Source organism: Manis javanica, chromosome 10 (assembly GCF_040802235.1).
Source record: "Manis javanica isolate MJ-LG chromosome 10, MJ_LKY, whole genome shotgun sequence".
NCBI classification, from domain to species: domain Eukaryota; kingdom Metazoa; phylum Chordata; class Mammalia; order Pholidota; family Manidae; genus Manis; species Manis javanica.
The window spans coordinates 1,444,385-1,467,370 of record NC_133165.1 but is presented as its reverse complement, the minus strand read 5'-3'; the positions used below and the strand labels follow the sequence as shown (position 1 = coordinate 1,467,370).

General features: G+C 59.3%; 1 long non-coding RNA gene and 1 pseudogene across 3 annotated transcripts; one reads left to right on the top strand and one right to left on the bottom strand.

Moving 5' to 3' along the window:
• On the top strand, window positions 1–7,251 carry LOC140843926 (uncharacterized). Of its 3 annotated transcripts, none has more exons than XR_012121840.1 (4): window positions 5–672; window positions 791–937; window positions 2,628–4,421; window positions 4,705–7,251. It is a non-coding gene; the product is annotated as an uncharacterized lncRNA (long non-coding RNA). The 3 variants fall into 3 exon arrangements; XR_012121838.1 differs by having other exon boundaries at window positions 17–672; window positions 1,638–4,421; XR_012121839.1 differs by lacking the exon at window positions 2,628–4,421 and having other exon boundaries at window positions 1–672.
• Window positions 7,252–17,792: 10,541 nt separating this feature from the next.
• LOC118971018 (post-GPI attachment to proteins factor 6-like) lies at window positions 17,793–20,381 on the bottom strand (annotated as a pseudogene).
• Window positions 20,382–22,986: the final 2,605 nt, after the last annotated feature.

Sequence of the window (22,986 nt, the reverse complement as noted above, 5' to 3'; positions counted from 1 at the left end):
AGCGCCCCATGAGGAAATGCAGCGTTGCATCTTGTGATAACGGCCTCGTTTGTGTCCTTCCTAGCGGGTGCACATCCCTTAATCATTTGTATTCGTTCACTGTATTTATTTGTGGGTCATTGAGGGTCTCTTCCGGGAGACTGTGAGCTCTGAGAGGGCAGGGACCATGTCTGTGTAATTCATCTGCCCCCGGGTGCGCAGGAGTTGACTGGGGAGCTGGCACACAGTAGGTGCTCAGTGCGTTTTCTTGATTAAGATGACCAGGGATGGAAATGGAGCGCAAAGTTCCCATCCCTGCCACAAGGTGGCAGCAAATGACAGCCCCTGACTCCTGCGTCGCCCCTAGAAGAGGAAGGCGAGAGACGGGCTCCAGGGATGTTTCGCTGTACCCCGGGGTGGTCAAGGAAACTCGCAAGCCTCTCCTGAGCATCGGTGCAGGGCGCGAGGAGGGCGCGAACACTCAGCTCTTGTTGCAGCACGGAAGGCCTTAAACCGGCACAGAGTGACCGCAGGACAGGATGTTCACGCCTGGAAGGACGGGGCGGAGCGTCCAGCTCCCGGGGCCGCCCTCAGCGGACTGCAGGGTAACGGGAAGGCTCCCGAGTACCGCTCCGAGGGGCCCAGGAGCCCGCCCGTTAAACACGCTGCCCAAATGGTTCTATAGGTGGACAGGTCTGACTGCGGGCCGGCGCATGTGAGGGGTTCTCCCAAGCACCTGGGGGTCCCAGAAGGCTTCAGAGAGCAGCCTTCCTGGGTAACCGTGCCCCCACGTGTGTGTCCTCCGCCACAGAAGGTGACAGCGTGGGGAGCAGGAACGGGCGTCGGAGATGCAGCGAGCGGCGCACGGAAGAGCCTGGAGGAGAGGGGAGAAGCCCGGAGGCTGCGGGGAGGCGCCGGGTTTCCTGGACACCAGCAGCGTCTCCCCTGCCCCCAGCCGGTGAGGACGTGACCCTGGGTGGGGGCGGAAGGGTGTGACAGCCGGGTGGGTGCAGGCTGCCCGGAGTAGAAAATGCGGCCCAGAGGGAAGGGAGAACCTAGCTCCCTCTCCCTCCAGCCCAAGGGAAGCGAACTGATAGCCCCGCCTACCACGTGTTACCTATTATGAGCGCTGCACTTACCAAGTATTCTTGCCTTTTATTGAGCACTTATTCGGCACATGCTGCACCTGGCACTGTTCTAAGGCTTTACTAACATTCACACATGTCAGCCTCAAAAACAACCCCTGTGGTGATGAAAATGTTTTGGAATTTCAGAGAGCTGGCATTCGCACAACAGTGTGAATGCGCTAAACAACAGTGGATTGTACACATTAAATAATAATTAATTTTACATTATATGACTTTCACCTAAATCAAAACAGAGCAACGTTTAAGATCAAAGCTATTTAGTCCTCATTTTAGAGATAAGGTGACTAAGGCACAGACAGGTTGAGTAACTTCCCCAAGGTCACACAGCTGGTGAGGAATTCAAACCCAGGGCTCTGGTTCTCCAGTGCTTCTTGCCCCAGGGCTGCAGTGACGTACCCAGAAGATGTGCCTTCTTAGTCTGAACTGCAGATACCCAGGCATCCTGGCTTTAGACTGAGAAGGTTCCAGAAAGACTCAGCCTCTGTCTGCTGCCTCCTCCTTGCCCTGCAGGAGTGACCAGGCCAAAGCTGCCTTCTGGGGAGGAGGTTTTTGAAAACTCCAGAAACCACCCCTCAGCTCTGAATATCTCCAGCACGGATCGGCCACTGCCACGGGAAACTCAACCAGTAGTAATGCATCTATTGGAGTAAAACACTGGGCCCAACGCACATGCCTCCGGAAGGCGACCTGCCGGGAAGTGTCCTCAGTGGGGTGGCTCAGACACCAAGAGCAGGTGGGGTGAAGGGCGGGTAGGAGTGAGAGGGTCCAGGCTCCAGACCCTTGTGGGGACACAAGGCCTTGATCTGGGCCCCAAAACACAGAAAGGCCCTGGGCGTGCTGAAGCTGGAGTGGGGCATTGCTTTTCATCGTGGTGAAACACAGCACAAAAGTTCCCATTTTAAGTGTACACTTCAGTGGCTTTTAGGACATTCATAAGGTGATGCGACCATCACCACTCACTGTCTAGTTCCTGGGCATGTTCATCACTGCAGCAGGGAAGCCATCCGTATCAAGCAGTCACCCTCATTCTCCTCCTCCCAGCCTGCACCGCATCTCAGGTGCCCACGGGCTGCGTCTAAGTCCCTTCTTCCTCCTCCTCAGAGGCCGCCTGGATTGGGGAACCTCAAGGGCCATAAGGGTCATAGGCAGGACAGCTGTGTACAGGGGTGCCCAGCTCCATGCGGTGGTCCTCATCATTGGGCACATTTGATCGAACAGGAGTCTGGGGAAGCCAGACCTCGGGGGCTGCCCGGCTGGGCCCTGCCCACCTCGACCCCCAACCCCCTCAAGTCCCATCCCATCCACACGTGGTCCAGGAGTCCACCTGGTGCTGCGTGTGGAGTCAGGGTCCAAGGTGCAGGCCACCTGCGCCCCAGGAGCTGTCAGTGAGGGGGGAGCACAGCCGAGGCACGTGGGGGCCTCCGCTGGCGCTTGGACGGGGCCGCGGGGCAGAGCGGTGCGTCAGGTCAGCCGCCGTGAGCCTGGCCCTGCTTCCCTCAGTGTCTGTGGCTGCAGTGTCCCCTCCGGGAAGATGGGGGTAATGTGGACAGTCTTCAGGCTTAAAAAGGAAGGGAACGCTGACACGTGCTATGACATGCGTGAACTTTGAAGGCATCATGCTCAGTAAAAGAAGCCCGGCCTCAAAGGACAAGCACTGTGTGAGTCCCCTTGTGTGAGGTCCCCAGCGTTGTCCCATTCAGAGACAGAAGGGGAGCGGGAGCGGCTGCCAGAGGCAGGGGAAGAGGGGGTGGGGAGTGAGGGTTTCACGGGGCCAGAGTTTCAGGTTTGCAAGATGAGAAGGTTGTGCGGGGGGATGAGGGGGGGGTTGCCCAACAGTGTGAATGTATTTAAGGCCACTGAGCTGTACACTAAAAAATGGTTAAGATGGTAAGTTTTATGTTCTGTGTATTGGACTATGATAATAAGAGACTCATAATGAATAAATCGGTAGGGTTAAATAGTGCCCGCTTGGAGGGTGGGGCCATCCCCCACGGGACTCTGTCAAGAGGGTGGCATTTGAGATGGGGCAGTGTAGGAAAGTGACGACTCTGTTGTGCTTTTGTGTCAAGGTATTGATGTACAGTCTTATGAAGGTTTCACATAAGCAACATTGTGGCTACTACCTTCACCCATCCTATCAAGTCCCCCTCACACCCCTTTGCAGTCACTGTCCATCAGCGTAGTAAGATGCTAGAGTCGCTCCTTGTCTTCTCTCCTACACGCCTTCCCCGTGACCTACCTATGTTGGGAATGCTCATTATAATGCCCCTTAATCCCCTTCCTGCCCCCACCCCCTTCCTTTTGGTAACCGCTAGTCCCTTCTTGGACTCTGTGAGTCTGCTGCTATTCTGTTCCTTCAGTCTTGCTTCGTTGTTATCCTCCCCAAGTGAGGGAAATCATTTGGTACTTGTCTTTCTCTGCCTGGCTTATTTCACTGAGCATAATACTCTCTGGCTCCATCCACGTTGATAACTCTGTCTTATTAAACATAATTTTGGTGCCGTGCAACCCACCCATTTACACTACGGAAGTTAGTGGGGTCTCTTCTAGCTGCCACGCGGCGGTGCGCTCCTCACCACCATCAAGTTCTAGAACATCTTCATCACTGCAGAACGAAACCCTGTAACCATCAGGCGGCTCTCTCATTCCCAGCCGCTCGCCGACTGGCTTTCTGTGTCTCCGGGTTTACCTATTCCGGACGCTCCATATAAATGGAATCAGACGCTATGCAGCCTTCTGCGTCCGGCTTCTTTCACTGAGCATCGTGTTTCCACGGTTTGTTCACGTTCAGCAGGTGCCAGACCCCATTCCTTCTTATGGCTGAACGGTTTACACTCACAGCGCTTCAGACTCCAGGTGGGTGGGGGTTTTTCATCACCGACAACCAATTCTCCAACGCTCAGGACACCAGCTGGGGGTCCTACAGCTCAACTCGGTCCGGACACTAACTCCTGGAGTTAGTGTGCAGCCACAGACACAGAGTCAGGGTATCACGTAAGGATCTGTGCCTGGGGCTGCGTCAGCATCCACACGCCCTCCCACCATCTGGGTAACCCTAACCTAGGAAAAGTGCCCAGGGGGCGTGTGTGTGGGCCCACTTCCAGGGGACTGGCAGAGGAGGGGCAGAGGGTGGAAGGAGACACCCGTTCCTCCCCCCACCCCACCGCCCACGCTTTCTGCATCCATGACCTTCCTCAGACTCCAGGTCACCTTGATGGCAGCACAGAGTCCTGCTGGGGGAGGAAGTGTCGTGTGTTAATTTTCTGCTGCTGTCAGCAAATTACCACACGTTTGGTGAGTTAAAAAACAAAAAAAAGTTTATTATCCTACTTTTCTACAGATGAGAAATCTGCAAATATTCTCACTGGGCTAAAGCCAAGGAGTCAGCAGGGTCAGCGCCTTCGGGAGTCCCGTAGAGAGACTGTCCTTGCCCTCTGCAGCTTCCGGGGCCTGCCCTCCTTGGCTGGTGGTCCCTCACCGTCAGCGGACCGCACCCCTCCTGTCTGCGCGGTGGGTGGCTGCATGGCCTCCTTCTCAGTGTCCCTGGGCCCCGCATCTCCCCCTCCTCTCTTATTAGGACACCGTCACTGAATCCCGGGCCCACCTTAAACCCAAGAGGACCCCATCTTCAGATCCTTAACTGAATTACATCGGTAAAGACCCTTTTCCCAAATAAGGTCACATTCCCAGGCTCCAGGGATTTAGGATTTGCACTTATTTTAGGGGGCCACTATCAGCCCCGTGCAGGGCCAGTGTGTGCCTGCTCCCTGAGTTGGTCTGCCTCCCGTGGTGCGCTCTCCCCCTCCAGAGGCCCCACCCCTACACCCCGACTCTCTGGGGTCCCATCCAAAAGCCAAGGCCTTGCACTCAAGCTCTGTGCTGGGAGACCTGGGTCAGGGCAGCCCTGGCCTGGGATCCTCTAGGTGGGAAGGAGGATGAGGCCCCACTGCCTCTCAGCAGATGAGCCGTGACGCCAGCCCCCCGTCCAGTCCTGTCCTCTGGAGCTGCCAGGAGCGGTGCAGGGGGAGAGGCTGAGACGCCGCAGTCAGTGCCTCCGGGAGAGATGAAGGAGCCGCGCACGCCAACATAAAGAGGTCTGCTCAGGGCATGATTCTGCCCCCGAGGCGGGGCTCAGACCTAGCAGCTGGGGGCGGGCTTGGGGTGACCACAGGCAGTACATCCTAAGCTTGACTCCGTCAACTGCGTGACCCCAGAGGACACTGCAGCCCAGTCCCGGGCCCCGGCAGCTGCCTCTGCCTTGGGGGGAGGCCGGGAGGCCAGGCCCCTCCTCCGTGCCTGAGCCCAGACTGGCTCTTTGGAGCAGCCCAGTGCGATAGCCACCGACCACACGTGGCTGTTTAAATTACAATGAATTACAGGGACGTGAATATATCATACTTTATATAAATAATCGTAAGTAAAACATAAACCATAAAATTAAAAACACGGTTGCACGTTCTAAGTGCACAGTAGCCACATGCGGCCTGCGCCTCCCTATACACAGAATATTCCCATCGGTGAAGCCCCCCTGGAGGGGGCTGCTCAGAGTCGCCCCCAGACCAGCACAGCTGCCCCTGTCGGGGGAACAGGGTGGACTGGGCGAGGGCAGGGTGGGGCAGGGACGCCAGGGCCCCGAAGAGGGGTTGTCTGTCCAGAGGCGACTGGTGCTGACTCGTCAGTCCCCGAGGCCTAGGCCCAGTGCGGGGACTAAGCCCGAGCCAGCGACCAGAGAATGGCCCAGGAAGGCAGCCCGTGGGGCCTTGGCCGCCCGGGTCCCTGGCAGGAATGTCTGACCTCAGCAGACAGAGTGGGCAAAGGGCCCGGGCAGGCCCAGACCCAGGCAGGCAGGCAGGAGGGCAGACACCAAGACACAGGGGCAGCGCTCTTTGAGATCCCAAGGGGCAAACAGACAACCCTAATGGCGGACACTTCCTCTCTCGCTGACTGCACCCCGGGCTTCCTTCCTTGTGAGGCCCACGGACCTGCCACGTTCCTGACCCCTGTCCACCCTTCTGGACTGTGGCCCTTTCATCATGTATCAGCCACTCCCCCCACTGAAGTGCATTTAGGTTCTTTCATTTCTTTAGAAATGTGGTTGACTGTTTTTCTGATCCTTTGCCTTCCCAGACTGGGGATATGTGGGCTGTGGCTCCCTAGCTGTTGTGTCCCCAGCGCTGGGCGCAGAGTAGATGCTTGATGAATTGATGGGTGAATGTGTGGGAGGCACTGTGGGGGCAAGAGGTCAAGATCCTTCCCTGGCAGCGGTGGAGAGCCTCATTCCCAAGCAAATGCCGGTGCCGCACAGGAGGAAGTGTGAGGGGTCCCCCGCCCCTTCCTGCCAGGACTCTGACCACCCTCAGCCTCGGGTCTAACCCTTCCCACAGTGTCCCTGGGCCTCCGTGACTCCGTCTGCCTGGGGTGCTCCTTTGAGGGCCACATGGGACAGGTGCCATCAATCCACCCACAGGTGGCCTCAAAGTTACACCATCACCCCCACCCCGGGGCCTCTGCAGCAAGCTGCCCCAGGGCAGAAACCTCTGTTGTACTGGACCGTGTGTCCTCAATTCCAGGAACAGGACTCGTCGCTATAGTAGGTGCTTAATTAACATCTGATGAACAGAACCTTTTTCTCCACCAGCGTTCTGACTCAGGACCTGCTACCTCTCTCTGGTCCTCCTTTGGGGGCCTTCCCTGCCGCCGTCAACGTGCACTGACCCTCCCATTCACTGTCATCCCTTCTTCATTCAACAAAGATACTGAGCGCCTACCCTATGCCAGGCACCCCACTAAATGGTGGCAGAGGTGGGGATAAGGGCCCTGGCTCAGATTGTAGGGTTTAAATCCTGAGTCCCCTCCTGACCACCTTGAGCTGCCATTTACCATCTCGGAGCTTCAGTTTCCACATCTGAGAAATGGCCAGGGGCGGTGTCAGTTTGTCATCCTTGTTGTGGTAACGGGCGTTGGGTGCTTATGTCAAAACCCATCATACCATAAAGATGGTATGCTTTAAATATATGCAATTTATTGTATGTCCTTCACACCTGAATAAATCTAGAAAAGATGGTGCCAACTCCCCAAGCCCATCACTTAACACAGGGCCTGGCACATAGTAAATGTTCAACCAAAGTTATTATTGTTTGTCATTATTGCATGTCTTACTTCACTGATTCCTTTTAAGACCCTATGTAGCACGTTCCAGAGTGTCCCCATTTCCCAGGTAGAGAAACACCCTGTGTGGCAGGGTGGCAGGAAGTTAAGGGGAGGGAATAGGGTCCTGATCTCCTGAGTGGGGCCATCCCCAGGGGCTGTCACACCCTGGTTGGCACCAGAAATGCAGCCCCACCGGTCTGGGCCGTGTGAGGCCCTGGCAGGGGCCTGTGGGGCAGGGTGGTAGGAAGTTAAGGGGGAGGACGGGAGTCTGGGGCTGCGGTTGTGCAGCCTGTCCTGCGGGGACCCCTGGCCTGGCAGAGCCTGCTTGCCCCACCCAGCTCCACTCTCTGCCCTGGCCCCGTGACGTGCTTACTGGGTGGCCGTCTCGGCCAGGTCGGAGAGGCCCAGGGATGGGCTTGAAATGAGGTGTCCAGAGATAGGGAGCAGGTGGTGCTGGGAGCAGTCCGGGGTTCAGGACGAGGCCTCGATCTGCAAGATGGACCCACGGAGGCAACGTAGCTGAGTCAGAAGAGGCCTACCCGGTGTGGAGCGGGCGTCTGAGAGGACCCTGCTGGGCTGAGGGTTAGCCCCCTAGGTGGCCAGGTTTCCAGCTTCTGGCCAAAGGCCCAGGGCCTCTAGCCAACTACTGGTGGGGAGCTATTTCAACATTCTGACACCAGACACTGCTGTACAGGGGCACACCTGCGTCCCAAGGACTGGCAGGAGGTCCACCTGGGCGGTGGCTCCCCAGGGGGCAACAGGGGGGCTGCTGGGCAGACACTGGGGAGGAGGCCAGGATGGGCAGTCTGCCATGGGCCCCGGTCAGGTGGGGGCCCAAGGCCCATTCTTGGTGGAGGTGACTCAGGGGCAGGCGGAACGGGTGACTCACCACAGACCCTCTGTGCTGCTGCTGCCAGGGCCCAGCCTCTCCCTGGGCCCCAGGGGTATTGTGCAGAGCTCACCCGGCCCCCAGCCCAGGACTGTGAGTCAGCCCATCTGGGCTGAGGGGCCAGCATGATTTTCCATCCTTTATATTGTTCTGCAAGGAAAGTAAATATGTGTTACAAAACATGGGGTGAAGCGGGGCTAGCCCCCTCTTGGCCCCTTGGGCAGGGAGCAGAGGGTCCTCTGTTCCAGGCTCTCTGCACACATCATAGCGCACTGGCTCTTCCCCATTTCAGAGTTGGGGAAAACAATATTCAGAGAAGTTAAGCCACCTACCCAAACTCTCACAGCTGGGTGTGTAGCAGAGCCAGGACTCAAACCCAGTACAGCTTCAAGCTACAGCCTGTGGGCTCTTCCTGGGTGGCTGTGGACCAGGGCCTGTGGGTCAGGGCCCCAGGGTCGGCATTTTCCCCTGGGGAACCTTATGCACAACTTCGGAGCTGCTGCATCCTGCCATGTCCTTCATCCTTTTAAAGTCCCTGGACGCTTTTGGAACCTTAACAATTTGAGGATCATCCATTTGTTTTATTATTACTAATATTTATCCCTCCCCTTCCCTTAAAAGAAAGGCCCTTTGCTATTTTTTGGTTTTTCCCTTTGCCCCTCAGTGTAGTAGAAGCAGGCAGCCAAGGCTGGGAGGACGTTAGCAAGTATCTGTTGAATGACTGAATGAATGAACTCACTGGAAGAAATAGATTCTCTCCCCTGAAAAATGCATGTATGGACACGCACAGTTTGAAAGCCACCCTGGGAGGATTCATAGACCCCCTTAAGACCACCCACAGATGCCCCGTTAAGAATAAGGTTTTCCTAAAGTTTCTAACACTTCAAAACAAGTCCTTAGGCAGCTGGAACAAGAGATGGCCCAGAGGATGCTGGTGTTCTCAGGTGTTCTGGGGTCTGGGACAGGAAAGGCCCTTGGGAGTCAGCTTCCCCACCAACCTTACTTTAGAGGTGTACAACAGCTGGGGAAGGGCCTGGCCTGGGGACTCTGGGTGCCCCTGGGGCTTGTGCTGCCCTCCCCTCCCCAACAGACGTCTTGGATCCCCAGCTGCGCCCTTTGGCCATGAGCCATCTTGCTGCCATCTAGCATCTCCCCTGGAGACTGTGTGCTCCTGCTCCCCAGCCGGGCTCAGACCACCCAGAACCTGCCCAGCTGCGGTGGCCCCCTCTGGCCTCACCCAGACTCCATTTTCTGTCCATCCAACTGCAGGCTTCTCTAACGGCACACGGTGTGACCCAGGCACTCAATGCCCACTGTCTAGCCTGGCCACATGCTGGTGCAAAGTCTAACTCGGGCACACAGCAGTACACAGTATAACCGTGCACATGATGGCCCAATTGTGCAATGGCGCCATTCTGAACCAGAATCCGGCAGTTTTTATAACCAGCCGTGAAGTATTTCTATGATGCCAGGGCCTGCAGTTATTATAGGATTATTTCAAGGCTTATTTTGTATTATTTTGTCTGCCCTAGATGATGATAATGAGGGCAAAGCTTCCCACACGTGGGACCAGGCGCTGTGCTAAGTGCTTTGTGTGAATTACCTGCAGGAATCTCGGAACGCTCTGGAATGTGGGCAGGTATTGGGCGACACCGAAGGAAACAGGCTGGGGGCGGGAAGAAGCCTCGCCTAGGAGCCTGCGGACCATTTGTGGCGGCAGGATTTGAACTCAGGCAGGCGCAGACCAGAGCCCCCCCTCCTCATTGCCATGAACACTGCTACCACCTGAGTGTCATTCCCCAGCTATCCAGGGCCCGGAGACCCACACGGCGTCTGCCACACGTGTGTGGGGTGCCCACCTGGGTGTCAGCCACGGCGAGGGGACGGCTGAGGGCCCTGGGCGGCGGAGAAGAAGAGAGGGGCCCTCAGCCAGGGGCGCGCCGGGCCAGCTGCGGAGGGACTCGCTGCGCGCCCCGGCCCGGCCGGCGGGCCACGGGGAGGGGCGGGGTCCCGCCTGGACGCTGGCCCCGCCCTCTGACGCGGCCGGCGCCGCGCTCGCGCGCGCAGGGTCCAGGGCGCTCGCCCAGCGGCCCTGGAGGCCCCGCCCCGGGGAGGTGAGCGCCACCTTCCCCGGGAGCGACCCGGGGGCCCGCGGCCGGCGCGCGCCCCGCCCCTCGCGAGTAGTTTCCCGGCGCCGCCGCCGCGCCGCACTCGGCCGTCCGTCGCCGCCGCCCGCTCGCCTGCGCTCGCCGCTCGCCCTCGGTGCGCCGCCCCCGCCGCGCGCCACGATGAACTCGCTCTTCAGGAAGAGAAACAAAGGCAAATACAGCCCCAAGGTGCAGACCCGGAGGTAAGGGGCGCCGCCCGCCGCGCTCGGGACGCCCTCGGGAATCCCGCGCGCTGCGGGGCGGCCCGGCGGGGAAGCACCTCCGCGCGCGTGGAGGGACGGCCGGGCCGCGCGGGCTGCCGGGCGCCCGGGAGGCACGGGCCTGGGAAGCCCAGGCGTCCGGGGACTGAGCCAGACAGGGGTGCGCGACGCGCGGGAACACGGGGCCGGAGGGCCGCCCTTCAGCTGGCAAGCACCGTCGGAGGGGGACTGGGATGGGCCGGGGGTGCCCGGGGGAAGCACGGTATCTGGCACCACAGAGTTCTAGGTGTCTGGCGAGGGGCGGCACTGACTTGGGCGCCCGGACGGCGGGGACCGAGGTGGAGGTGCAGGACAACTCCGTGTCCTGGCGTCGCCCTTGCGCCGGGGGCCCTCCTGGACCGGGAGGCACGGCCGGGGTGCGGAGTGGTGTGCCTAGAGGACGCTACACCTTGGGCGGGGGCGCCGCGGGGAACCCAGGAAGCATTGTCTAGGGGCGCACGGGGGCAGGGCGCTTACCAGCCCTTCTTAGCGCGCGGGTGCTCCCAGTTAGGGAGGGGCGAGATGGGAGTGGCGGGTGCCACCTGCCACAGCGCTTCCCGGCACCTGCCACCCTCTGCTCCAGAGCCTCGCCGAGAGGAGCCGGTGGGGGGGGGTGGGGGGGCACATGCTGAGGCGCCCCGGCCCCCCCGCCCCCAGGGCAGCCACGCTGGGGTCTACACCGGGGCCTCCTCCCAGCTGCATGGTTTCTCAGGGGCGTGCCCTACTCCACCCCCAGCCCCAGCCCCGAAACTGGCAACATCTCTGAACAACAGGTTCCCAGGGAGGCCTGGGAAGGGAATGACAAGTCTTGATGTGTTTGCGTTGAGAAGGCAGCCCACGTCCGTTCTGATATAAGCCTCATGGATTCATTTAATAACCGGTTTAGGGGAGCCTCCTGGAGATGCTGAGGTTGATGGCGAGGGTGGAACTTAGGTCCCTGCCTCTTCCCTGGTCTAGGGAATGTGAGGTGGGGGTTCCCCACTTGGAGAGCTCTACCAGGCTTCTCCCAACAAAGGGCTTCATTCCCCGAGTTGCATAGCCCACCTGTGTGGGAGGACCCACCCGAGGTGCCCTGTTCATGAGCCCACCCTCTCACTCCCTAACCCCAATTCCCCAGGCCCCAGATTAGGGCGAGAAAAAGACTCCAGCCAGGGCTTTCACCCCACTCTGTGGCCCAGCCCAGGCAGAGCTGTGGGACAGGTGCAGGTGGGCCTGGGGAAACTGAGTGGGGGGCGTGTGCAGGCTCTGTTACCATGAGTTCCAGCCCTGCAGAAACTCCTCAGCCCTGTGATCCCAGCGCCCCCATCTCCCCTTTGGGCTGTTCAAGTTCAGAGGCATGTTTTCTCCTCTCCTCCAAGATCCCCCCGCCCGACAGCTTCCCTCATCTTCCACAACCCCAGAGACTGGGCAGGGCCGTGCCCGCTGCTCCTCTGTGGCCGGGTCCAGCTGGCTCTCAAACTCAGCTGGGGTCCCGTCCAGTCCCTGGGCTGTTCTCTCGGCATTGCACAACCGCATACTCCGTGCCAGCCACGGAGGGCTGTTCTGCTCTCCCCGTACCAAGACTCGGCCCCTCCAGTGCCTCCCACGTGGACACACCCACACAGCAGGAGATGGGCCACGCCTTGCCCAGTGTCTAGTCCCCCAAGGCCCGGGCTTGGACGTAACAGAAAGTTATAATGAACCCTGAGGAGCCCAGACATCTCGGCCTCCCCAGTAGGGGTTGGGAAGGAAGCAGTTCTCATCTTTTTCAGCGCTGGGGACTCAGGGACTGGAGTCCTACCCCAATTCCACCCCTCTCTACACTCCTGCCTGGGGCACCCACCCTCTGCGGGAGGCGGCTGGGCTCCTGGAGGAGGGGCATCCAAGCGGGCCTGGGATGGGTGAGGAGAGGGCGCAGAGTGGGGGTGTGCATCCACAGGCCTGAAGCTGGAAGGGCGTCAGGGAGCAGAGCGCGTTGGGGAGGGGTACAAAGAGTACGTTTGTGTACATTTAAAAAAACATTCAGAGGAAGCAATTCTGTTAGTTGTTTCGGGATGCAGACACAGATAGGTGTTGAAAATGTAGATTTAGGAAGAAACCAGCAGCTTCAAAATTCTGCTGTCCCAGCGGGAGGGGCTAAGGAATCATGAATGATAGCATTGTATTTCCTTTTAAACAATATCAGAAGCAAATATGGCAACTGGGGTCCATCAGCTGTCTCGGTGGTAAGAGTCTGTTTCGCGCTTCCTTGCGTGCTGGAGCTAGGTCACCAGGTGCCCAGTTGTAGGCACCTGAGGGCTGGGATGGACGGGGAGAGCTGGCAGCGGGAACGGCATGGGCAGGAGCCTGGAGGGAAGCCCGGAGTCCTCTGTCCTGGGCTCCTGTGTCTTGGTGAGCTGGGGGTGGGGAGTAGCCTCAGGAGGCCAAGGTGCCTGAGGCCTGGGGAGAAGGAACGGAGGAGAAGCAGGAAGGTCCCAGGCGGGAAGACACGAATAGAAAATCTCAGGAAGTGGGGGGCCAGGAAAGGTGTGGACATACAAGGGGATCTGAGATTGAGTCCCGAAAAGCTGCCCTAGATTGTGATCATGTTATCTTGCTTAGGTAATACTGCATCCCCTCTCTCGTCCAGGTGAGGCTCAGAGTTTGAGTAACCCACCCAGGGACCCTCGGCTTCTCTCACCTCGGTGTTCTGAGCCAGGAGCCGGCGGGCAGGGTGTCCCAGCAGGCCCCCTGGCCCATCGTTTCCTGGGCAGAGGGTTTTGCTGGGTCTTTAAGATAAACACACCCTGAGCTGCTCGCTGGCTGGCAGCTCCCCCTGGCCCTCTGCCCTCGCAAGGCTGCATGGCTGCAGGAACACTGGTACATGCAGAATTCTTTACTCCCAGTAGCTGGGCTCAGGTTTCAGACCCGTGGCGCTTGCGGCTTTCGCTTTTCTGTCCTGGGCTTGGTCACTTCTTGGTTCCAGTTAAAGGTTGCAGGAGAATTCAGAATTTGTGCCTCCAGAACAGGGGGGCCTCTTCCCTACTCCTCATTGCTGGAGTGTCAGCTCCCTAAAGGCAGGGACTTTGTATGCTGTGAGATTGCTCCTGTCCCCATAGAACACTGCCTAGCACAAAGTAGGTGCTCAGCAAACAGTGGTGGAAGGTCCGTTTTGACTCTGTGACTTGGAGGAGTGTGAGGTGGTGGAGAGGACTGGAGATGAGGCGTGTGAAGCGTCAGGTGTGTAGCAGGTGCTTAGTTAATAGAGGCTGGTACTCCTTGTCTGCTGGTCTCGAACCTGAGTGACCTCCTCACGCTCTAGGGTGCCAAGATTGCCTTGAGCCCTGTTTGAACCTTGCAAAGCATAGTCCTTCAAGACATGCCCTGGTGTTACGGGAAGCAGCTGGAACGATGAGCGCCCAGAAGCGTGGGCCCGGAGCGGGATGGCCTTCCCTGGGCAGACGCAGATTGGGCCGTGAAACAGCCAGAGTCACTGCAGCAGCAATCTTCTCAGTTTAGACTGTGCTTCCCCAGGATTATTAGCTGGGCGTGGAGGAACTCACTGTCTGATCACCACAGAAGGTTTCAGTAGAGGGAGTATCAGTCACCTGGCCGATCAATCTGGTGTTTATTGGGTGCTCCCTTGAACTGTTTGCTCACAAGACTTCCTTCCTGTCTGGTCCCCGCAGCCCCGGGACACGCTGCTGGGCTTGTGCCGTCGTCCCCAGCCCCGGCTGCATGTTAGAATCATCTGAGGGGCTTTAAAAGCAGTGTCCAGGCCCTATCGCAGACCAGTCCAGTCACAATCTCTGGGGCAGGGCCCAGCCTTCAGTTTTTTATGTGCAGCTAAGAGTGTGAACCACGCATTTACACTGACGGCGTTGCTCCACCTTGTCTCGGAGCCACATGCACCTCGCTTTTCCTTTTCAGAACGTTGCACTCTGTTCTTTTATTCTGAGCCTTCCCGTTCCGCTTCGTTCCCGGAGTGCGCCTCATAAAATGGCACCAAACTGGCTTTTGCTCTTGTATTTTCACGTGAGAATCTTTCAGGAGGAGAGTTTAACTCGTTCACGTTTAATATAATGGCTGGTGTGGTTGGACCTATGCCTGCCGTATAATTTTGCATTTCCTGTTTACCATGCGTTCTCTTTGTTTCCTTTTTGCTCTTTTCCTGCAATTTATTGGACTGAGCTGTATTTTCACAATTAAGTCAGGATATGAGGCCTGGATGTGGCAGAGTGGATGGACACCCTGACACAGGCGGTCTGCATCCTTGTAATTATAGTTAACAGGGTGCTTTTCTTTGTCTTGCCTGTTAGGTTATAAACCGTTGGACAGTAAGGACTTACTTATCTGTTGGGGGACCTTTCTGTGGCCCTTAATTCCAGCCTCATGTCTGTTTGAGATTCAATAAATAGGTGTTAAATTGAGTAGATGTTTTATATAGCATGGACAATGACTGTCTCTGGGGTAATAAAGAAGGGCCTGTCCCTGGGGCCTGTAAGAGAGCTGGTGAGATGACAAGGAGCTGGGGCTGGGGGTGAAGATTTATTCCGCAATGATTGACAATCTAAAGACCAGCTGGGGTACAGCAGTCACCTGCGCAGATGCTTACTAACCCTACGGCCCCAGGCAGGTTCCCCCGCCCCCAGGCTCAGTGTGCTCATAAGCGCTGGGAGCAGTAACAGTACTGACCTCACAGGTTGTTACGAGAATCAAAGCAGGAGCGTGGGTCAGGCACGGGGTGGGGTGTGGCCCACAGAAGGTGTTCCCTCCGTGCCCCTAAAGGTGTGCTCCCCTTTTCGGCTGGGCTCCCACATAGTAGCATCTTAGGAGAATGACTCAGCCCTCAGTTGCCACCCCTGACTGTTACCCAACCTCTGGGGTCAATGGTAGATGGGTTTGTTTAAAGATGTCAACAGGGTATCAATCTCTCTGTCTCCCCTGGGTGGTGAGCACCTTGCGCTTCCTCCCGTTTTCCCGATGTCACTTTGTGGCTTGGTATTGGTGGCCCCTCTTGTGAGGAGGTGGCTCTGGAGCCTGTTCAAATCCTGGCACCCCCCCTCCCACTTCCCAGCTGTGTGACGTTAGGCAGGTTTCTTAACCCCTCTGATCCTCAGTTATCTTCATTTGGACAATGGGGAGAGAGGAACTGTTGACATGCTATCAGACTTCTCAATTTGATATCTATTTGTTGAGCCCCAAGCCTGTCCAAGGCCTGAAATTAAGGGCTACCAAAGGGCCTCCCCAAAAGTGAGTAAATCCTTATTGTCCAAAAGTTTATAGACTCATAGACTAAGCAGAGTGCCCCAATGGCTGTGAATGTGCCTTTCTCCTGGGGCTAGAAGATGTGAGCACACGGAAGGGCTGCGTGGGAGACGGACGCCTCGTGGGTGCTCTTAATGTTTAGTAGTTCCTATGAAGTCGTTTCCTGAGCTCGTATTGTGTGTGCCTTTGTGTCGAGGACGGGACAGCTGTCTGGGAGGGACAAACAGACCTGCTCAGCCAGTCAGTGTTTAAAGAGGTGGAGGCTGGGGGCCACCCAACACCAAGAGGTGAGGCTCCCCCCAGGTCCGGGGGTCCCCAGGAGCTGCTCGAGCTCCAGTCCCGGAGGCCGGCGGGACCCAGAAGAGGAAGACCGTGGCCGCAGGAGGCCAGGCCAGGCCCCTTCCGCCTGCTCCCCGGAAAGGTGTGCACTCCTGCGCGTTCCAGGCATTCCGAGGCTGAAGCCTCCCCTTCTCCTTCATGCACACCCACTGAGACAGAATTAACCCCAAAAGGGAACAACCGTAGCCGCGATCAAGGGCCAGAGCGTTGGGGTTGACTCGGGCCTGGAAGACAAGGGGGCGCTGGCCAGGGAGGAAGGGCTGTCCCCCCCAGATGCGCCCCATGCCTGCCGCTTCCCGTCTCCACCCACAGACAGAGCACATAGGCTGTGACCAGCAGGGAACAGGAAGGGACCTGGGAAAGGGGCTGATGGTGGGGTTGTAGCCTCTCCGTGGTCTCTGGGGCGTGATCTGTTCCCCAGAGTGGCAGGTCAGGAACGAGGTAGCCTGCAGGGAGGGGTGGCCGGGGAGCAAGCCAAGTGCCCGTGGGTGTTCCCCCGTGGCCTGTGGGCCGTCAGGCAGTCAGGGACCCATAGACAAGCCCTGGCCTTGGGCTCGGTGTCTGGCCAGCCCATGTGGGTCCCACGGGAGAGTGGCAGGGAGCCAAGGAACGGCCATTAGGAGGCCTGCCTCGGTGCCAGACTCTGCACGGGGCCAGCAGCTGCCCCAAGCTTCTGTCGGCTTTATCATGCAGACCTGACGCGCTGTAGCCATCGTGGGCTCCCAGCAACGTGGTCCAGAGACCACAGGTTCACCAGAACTGGGCTGTCCTTTCGGTAAGCGTCCACCACACGAGGGGTGCTTAGAACGCACACATGTGCTGGCAGTAGAACCGGCATGCCAGGCTTTGAAGACTTAACGTGAAAAATGTCGCTTTCATAATGTCCTCTTGACTACCTGTCAAAAAGATATTTTAGGTATGTTAGGTTAAGTAAAATGCCATAGGAAAATTAAGTTCACCTGTTTCTTTTGACTTTTTGTCATGTGGCTGCTAAAGAAATTTAAACTACAAATGTGGCTCGCAGTTGATTTGTAGGGGACAGAAGTGGCTTTGCACACAGAGCCACTAAGTACCCAGTCCTCCCCTTTGGGGTGTTTCCTACCCATCAAGTGTGTCTTTGTGTTTGCTGCTGTGCGAGAGACCCGGTCACCCTACTGTCTGGACCAGGAAATTAGGGCCAGGCAGGTGGAATAGCACATGTGGTTGCACCAGACCCGGGCACAGGTCCCAGGACAGCAGCTGGGTGTGAGGACATGGCAGTGGATGAAACAAAGTACCCCGCAGCCCTGAGCCTCCGCAGTGTGACCGCAGCGTCCGGGTGCTTCACAAAGATCACCTTGGATTGTCTCAGGCCTCTGGGCGGGATCGATTCTTATCCCCATTTCGCAGTCAAGAAAATAGACCCAGAGAGGCACCAGGGCTGGCGCAACAGCACGGGCTACATTCTTCCCCGTGCCAGGCTGACTCGGTTTCCTCCCTGCAGACAGGCTAGAGAGGAGAAGGCACCCGTTGGCGCACTGTGACTTGGGCAGGGAGGGCTTGAGGCAGGGTGGCTCCCATGGTGGCGGGGGGGTTGGCCATTCATGGTGCCCTGGGCCTCCTGTGGGGGTCAGGAGGCCGGGATGCGGTCCCTCGGGGGGTCTGCTGAGCCCGGTCAGGAGGCGGGGAGACGGAGTGGGACAGCTGGGCATGCGGGCGGGAAAGGGGAGACCGCGTCTCGGCCAGGGTGGCCCCCACTCAGAGGCCGTCGGAGGGCGAGGCCGGCACACAGGCTCTGAGGCAGGGAAGAGCGCTGGCCACCTGGACGGGGCGGCCGCGCACAGGGTGAGGGCTGGGGCCCTGTGGGCGGTGGGCAGGAATGTGAGCTCTATTTTGCGCTCCAGTTTGCGGCCGGCTGGTGAGGTCTGGTTGCATCTCAGGAAGATGTGACAAATGTGCAGGAGCCGGCTGGGGGGGCTGTTGCATTGTTCCAGGCGAGGCGGCAGCCTGATCAGGTGGAGATCTGTTCCCAAGAGGAACCGGGGAAGGAGAGGCCAGGACCTGGGGTGCTTCTCAGGGCCCTGCTTGAACAACCGGGTAGGCAGGTCCTCCCCACCCTCCCCTTCTGCGGTTTCCCTCCTGCACACGGGGTGGGTTCTCAGAGCAGCAGAAACCCTGTGGTGCAAACAGCCCTGGACCCCTGCAATCCCTAAATCCCCCGGGCCAGTCCTCAGCCCAGACCCAGGACCAGGCCTGGGGTCATGTCCTCCTGGCAGCCTCGTTGCCCTTGTTACCCAGATACATGCATCAGCTCCCCTGCAGGGATTGGAGGAGACATTTCCGAATATTGAGGTCACGGGTGAATCCCAGGGCCGCGCGCCATACCTGTGGTGCAGTTGAGCGAGGTGGTGAGGCTGCGGAAGGGGCCGGCGGCGTTCACGCAGACCTCTACCAGGGTGCTTTTGCCAAGTGCGGTCTGGCAGGGGCCGCGCAGGGTCAGCCCGAGCCCAGGTCGGCCACCAGGCGGGCAGGACCAACATCGCCCGAAGCTCCCACTCAGTCTGGCATGCAGTGCCCTTCTCTGTGGCGTGCACCGGCCCAGGGTTCCTGGTCTACAGACACACAGCCGCCAGCAGCACCCGCAGGCACGGCCCTGGGCCCCTGCTACCATGGGGAGTAGGCCTCCCCTTCCTCAGACAGAGCCCCTTTCCGGGTCCAAGCTGGCTGGGGACCCTTTGTTTCCTGAAGGGCCCCCTGACCCCACTTCCATGCCAAAACTGGCGGGAAAGCCTGCGCCCCAGCTGAGCCCGGTCACAGGGAGCTACCTCATTGGCCTGCAGGGAGAGGGTGAGGGAGCCCCCACCATCCATGCCTGTGTCGAGGTACAGCCGCATCACTGAGGGCATGCCCGACCGTACCCACACGGAGACACTGTCCAGGGGCCGGAACCGCGCAGACACCACATCCACGTCTTCCCGCACGACGGGATACCTCGTTTGGAAGAAGGAGCCACTGCCCAGCCCGTGGCTCCTGCCTGGGTCTTGGTGGACAAGGCTCAGGGGCAGCAGGCCAGCGGAGGCGTTGCGGCTCTGGCTCGGGCTGCTCTGAAGGTGCCGCGACGTCATGGTCTTTGGCCTGCAGGCTGACAGGAGCACCAAGGCTCAGCCGGAGGGAGGCGTGGGGGTCAAGGGCAGGGGGCAAGACATCCCGGCCTGCCCTCCCTGCACAACCCACCTGTGAGGGCAGCCACGATGCTGAATGCCACGGACACCCGGCCCCCCCCAGGTTCTTGGCTGTCACTTGGATCCACCTGCCCCAGGGCAGCGAGGGTAGCAGCAGGTGGCAGGTCCCAGTGGGGCCGGGACAGGCCAGTACCTTCTGGAAGTTGCTGAGCAGGGTGGCTGAGCCCATGGTGAGGTGCATGGGGCAGCCCAGGCTCCCGTTGGACACACAGCCCTTTAGGTCCAGACGCAACTCCTGGGTGTACTCAGGGATGAAGGTTCTGTGGCCAAGGGTATGGCCTGGTTTAGCTTCTGCAGCTTCCACCAACCTTCCCGCGTGGTTTGCACTCAGGGTGGTGGCCAAAGAGGCCCCACTGCCCAGCACAACCCTGAGGCCCAGGCCCCTGGCTTTCCTACCAGCCCAGGGACAACAAACACCAGGCCCACCCACTCCACCAAGCCAGACGCTAGGCCTCCCCCAAGGGCTCCCACTCACTTGAGGCAGCTGGGTCGGGAGAGGAGGGTCTGCAGAAGGGGCACATGTGGCTCCAGAATGGAGACCTCCACCACCCTCACGACCAGCATGTCCGGCTGGCAGACGTAGGCACAGGTGGGAGCAAAGCCCTAGGGAAAGAATGAGTGGTGGGGGAAAAGAATGTACACGTGTGGGGGAGTTGGGCAGAGAGCCCAGGGGGGCGGCTGGCGTGGGCAGGACTGGGCAGGGCAGCCTAGAGCAAGACCTGCGCTGAGGACGTAACTGCCAAGGACAGACATTCCTGCACCGAGGGGTCCTGCCCCTTCTACGTGGGCGGCACCCCACCTCACCTTCACCTCAATCTTGTGGGATGAAGGGGGCAGGTGGGCAGCCACAAACCCGTCCCCGGGTGCAGGGTGGGAGATGGTCACAGAGGCGTTGCTCTCGGCATCTTGACGAGGAAGGGCGGCTGCACAGAGGTATTGTCGGGGAAGCTGCTGCCCAGGGGGCTGATGACCGGAGGGGCGGCGTAGCGGAATACGTGGAGCAGGGAGAGCAGGGCAGGCATCAGATGTGGGCCTTGGGTCGGCGAGGGTGGGCACCTACACGGTGATCGCCACGTTGGCACACGTGGGGCTGCCTCCCCGTGACACGTGGCACAGGCAGCGCAGCAGCATGGTGCCTGGGGGCACGCGGAATTGGAAGAGCCTGGCGCCGCCATACCAGCCGTAGAAAGACAGCTTCTGCGGGGACTGCGGGAACTGCCCGGACACCAGCCTGACATCTGCGGGGAGAAGGTGCTGTTAGCCAGGGGGGCGCTGCCCTGGCCCCACAGAGAAAGCGCAAGGAGCCATGCTGGGTGGGTCTGCAGCCCTGGGACATCGGCCAGGCCGCTGCCGCCTCCAGCCCCTGGCAGTTGTGTCTGGCCTGGCAGGGCCCGGGACTCAAGTTTTCCCTGGGGACTCACATTCCTGCTCAATTTCTGCACACGAAACACTGCTTCCGTCACCTTTCCAAGTCCCTCTACCCCCACTTCCATCTCGTCACAGGCTCACACCCCATGCCCACTCCCTGCCACCTCTGTCCAAATTGCCCACAGCCCACCTCGGGCCTTATCACAGCAGCACCCCAGCATAGGTGTCCCCAAATGCCTCAGACCTCGGTGGGAACCAGCCTCTCCGGCACGCTACTCAGGGTCTCCCTCACACTGCCGCCCTGAGGCGCTCAGGGCCCAGAGATGGAGGCTGACGGACACGGGAGGTGATGGGGAGCCCCACCCCTCCTCACCTCTGCTCTGGGTGCCGGACACCAAGACAGCCCCTCCTCCTCGGAGGCTCCCAGCTGAGGGTTGTGTTCCATGCTCTTGGCCCCCCTGAGAGGCCAGGGGCCCCAGATCTAGAGGCTGACCACCTGCTCAGGCCCACGACAGCTTGGGGCACAGCTGGACTGGAGCCTAAGCCCTCTCGCCCAGGGAGGTGGCAGGCAGAGATCCCAGGGGGAGGGACCTCAGGCTGGAGGGCAGGCCACCCATGCTCTGGTGGGCACGTGCAGGGGCCCAGGGTGGACAAACTGCCCGTGGCCCCAGCGTGGGGCTCCTGCGTGAACGGGTCCTTCAGTGCCTCTCTGGCCCTCCAGCCCTACACCTCCCAAAGCTGTCACTCTGCTCACCCCCCATCACGGCAGCCTTTCCAACCAGCTCTGGGGTCTTCACAGAGGCCTGAGGCCCCATCCTGGATTAGACCCCTCCTGGGAGTGTCCACGAACCAGGGCACAACCTCCCCTGGCACACGTGCCCATGCCGTGCGACACGGGTGGGTGAGGGGGCCCACTGAACAGCTCTCGGTCCCCCCCCCCACTGGGTGGCTGACTAGGCCCAGGGGCTGGCTGCATGGAGGGAGCCCAGCCCCTGTGCCAGCTCAGCCTCGTGCCCATGACTGTGGATACCAATTACCCTCTCTGCGTCCCAGCCTCCTGATGAGTTATCCAAGGTGGTGACCCTCCCTCCAAGGTTAATGGGTGTTAAAGTGCTTCCAGAAGAAATGCACGGAACACAGCAGGCTATGGCCTCACTTTCCTCCAAGCTGGGTGCCTCTCTGCCCACAGGAAGACTGGAAGCTCATACCACGCCATCGCTAAGGCTGGTGCCCCTCCACGTGAGCAGGTAAGGGAGCCAGGAGAATAGCTGGCTCTCCTGCCAACCTCCTGAACCTCCCACGGACACACGCTGAGAAAAGACAACCCACTCGCAAAGCCAGTCTGAGCTCCACTAGAGCCACGCATGGGGGTGCTGGGCAGCATTCCAGGTGTCCGCTGGCTACCAGGTCTGACCCACCAGGTGTGGCCTCAGTGCTGAACTAAGGCTGCTGCAGCCCCTGGGATAACATGATGACAGGGACCAAAAAAAACGAAAAATGCTTGTTGCTGAGGCAGGGCCGCCTCCCCCATTCCCTCCTAAGAAGTAGGGGGCCTTAGCGAAACAGCCAGCCAGCTGGCACCCAGCCCCCTGACCTGAGAGGGGCAAGGCCTTCTGACGTCCATGGCCCTGAAGTACCAGCCTGCGCACACCTGGAACCCAGCTGTGAAATTTTAGCAGGTGCACCAGAGAGAAAACACCTGCTCAGGGGCGCCCCTAAGACCAACTGGTCCCCCACTCCCAAGGCCAACACAGCCCCTCCAGCATCCCCCACTGTGGGCTGCAGTCTCACCTCCCTGCCCACAGGGTAACCCTGGTGAACACACCAGGCCATTAACACACTAGTCTGGGCCGGATGTGGTAGGCACATCTCTGGTACCAGGAAGTGCCAGCTGTGTGCACCCCAGCCTGGCCCCACAAGCCACTTCTAAGGACACAGGTGAGAAGAGAAAGGAAAGTCCCTGAGCCCATCCTGGGAACCTGAGAAAGGGCATTCGGTCCTGCCCCCTCCAAACTAAAGCAGGCACCTGCCCCCTCAACAAGCCTGGGAGGTGAGAGATCGCCCAGGTTTTCCAGCTCCCTAGCCTCCCCCCAGTGACCCCTCACTCAGCCCTGCCCCCGGGGTGGTGAGAAAGAAGATGAGGGTGGTGGTATCCAAGGGAGCAATTTAATCAGGAGCTGGTCTCGGGGGAAGCTCCCTTTTATTTCAGGCGGCACCAAGCGCTGAAATTAGAGGCATGGCCCTCAAGGAAATAGGAGC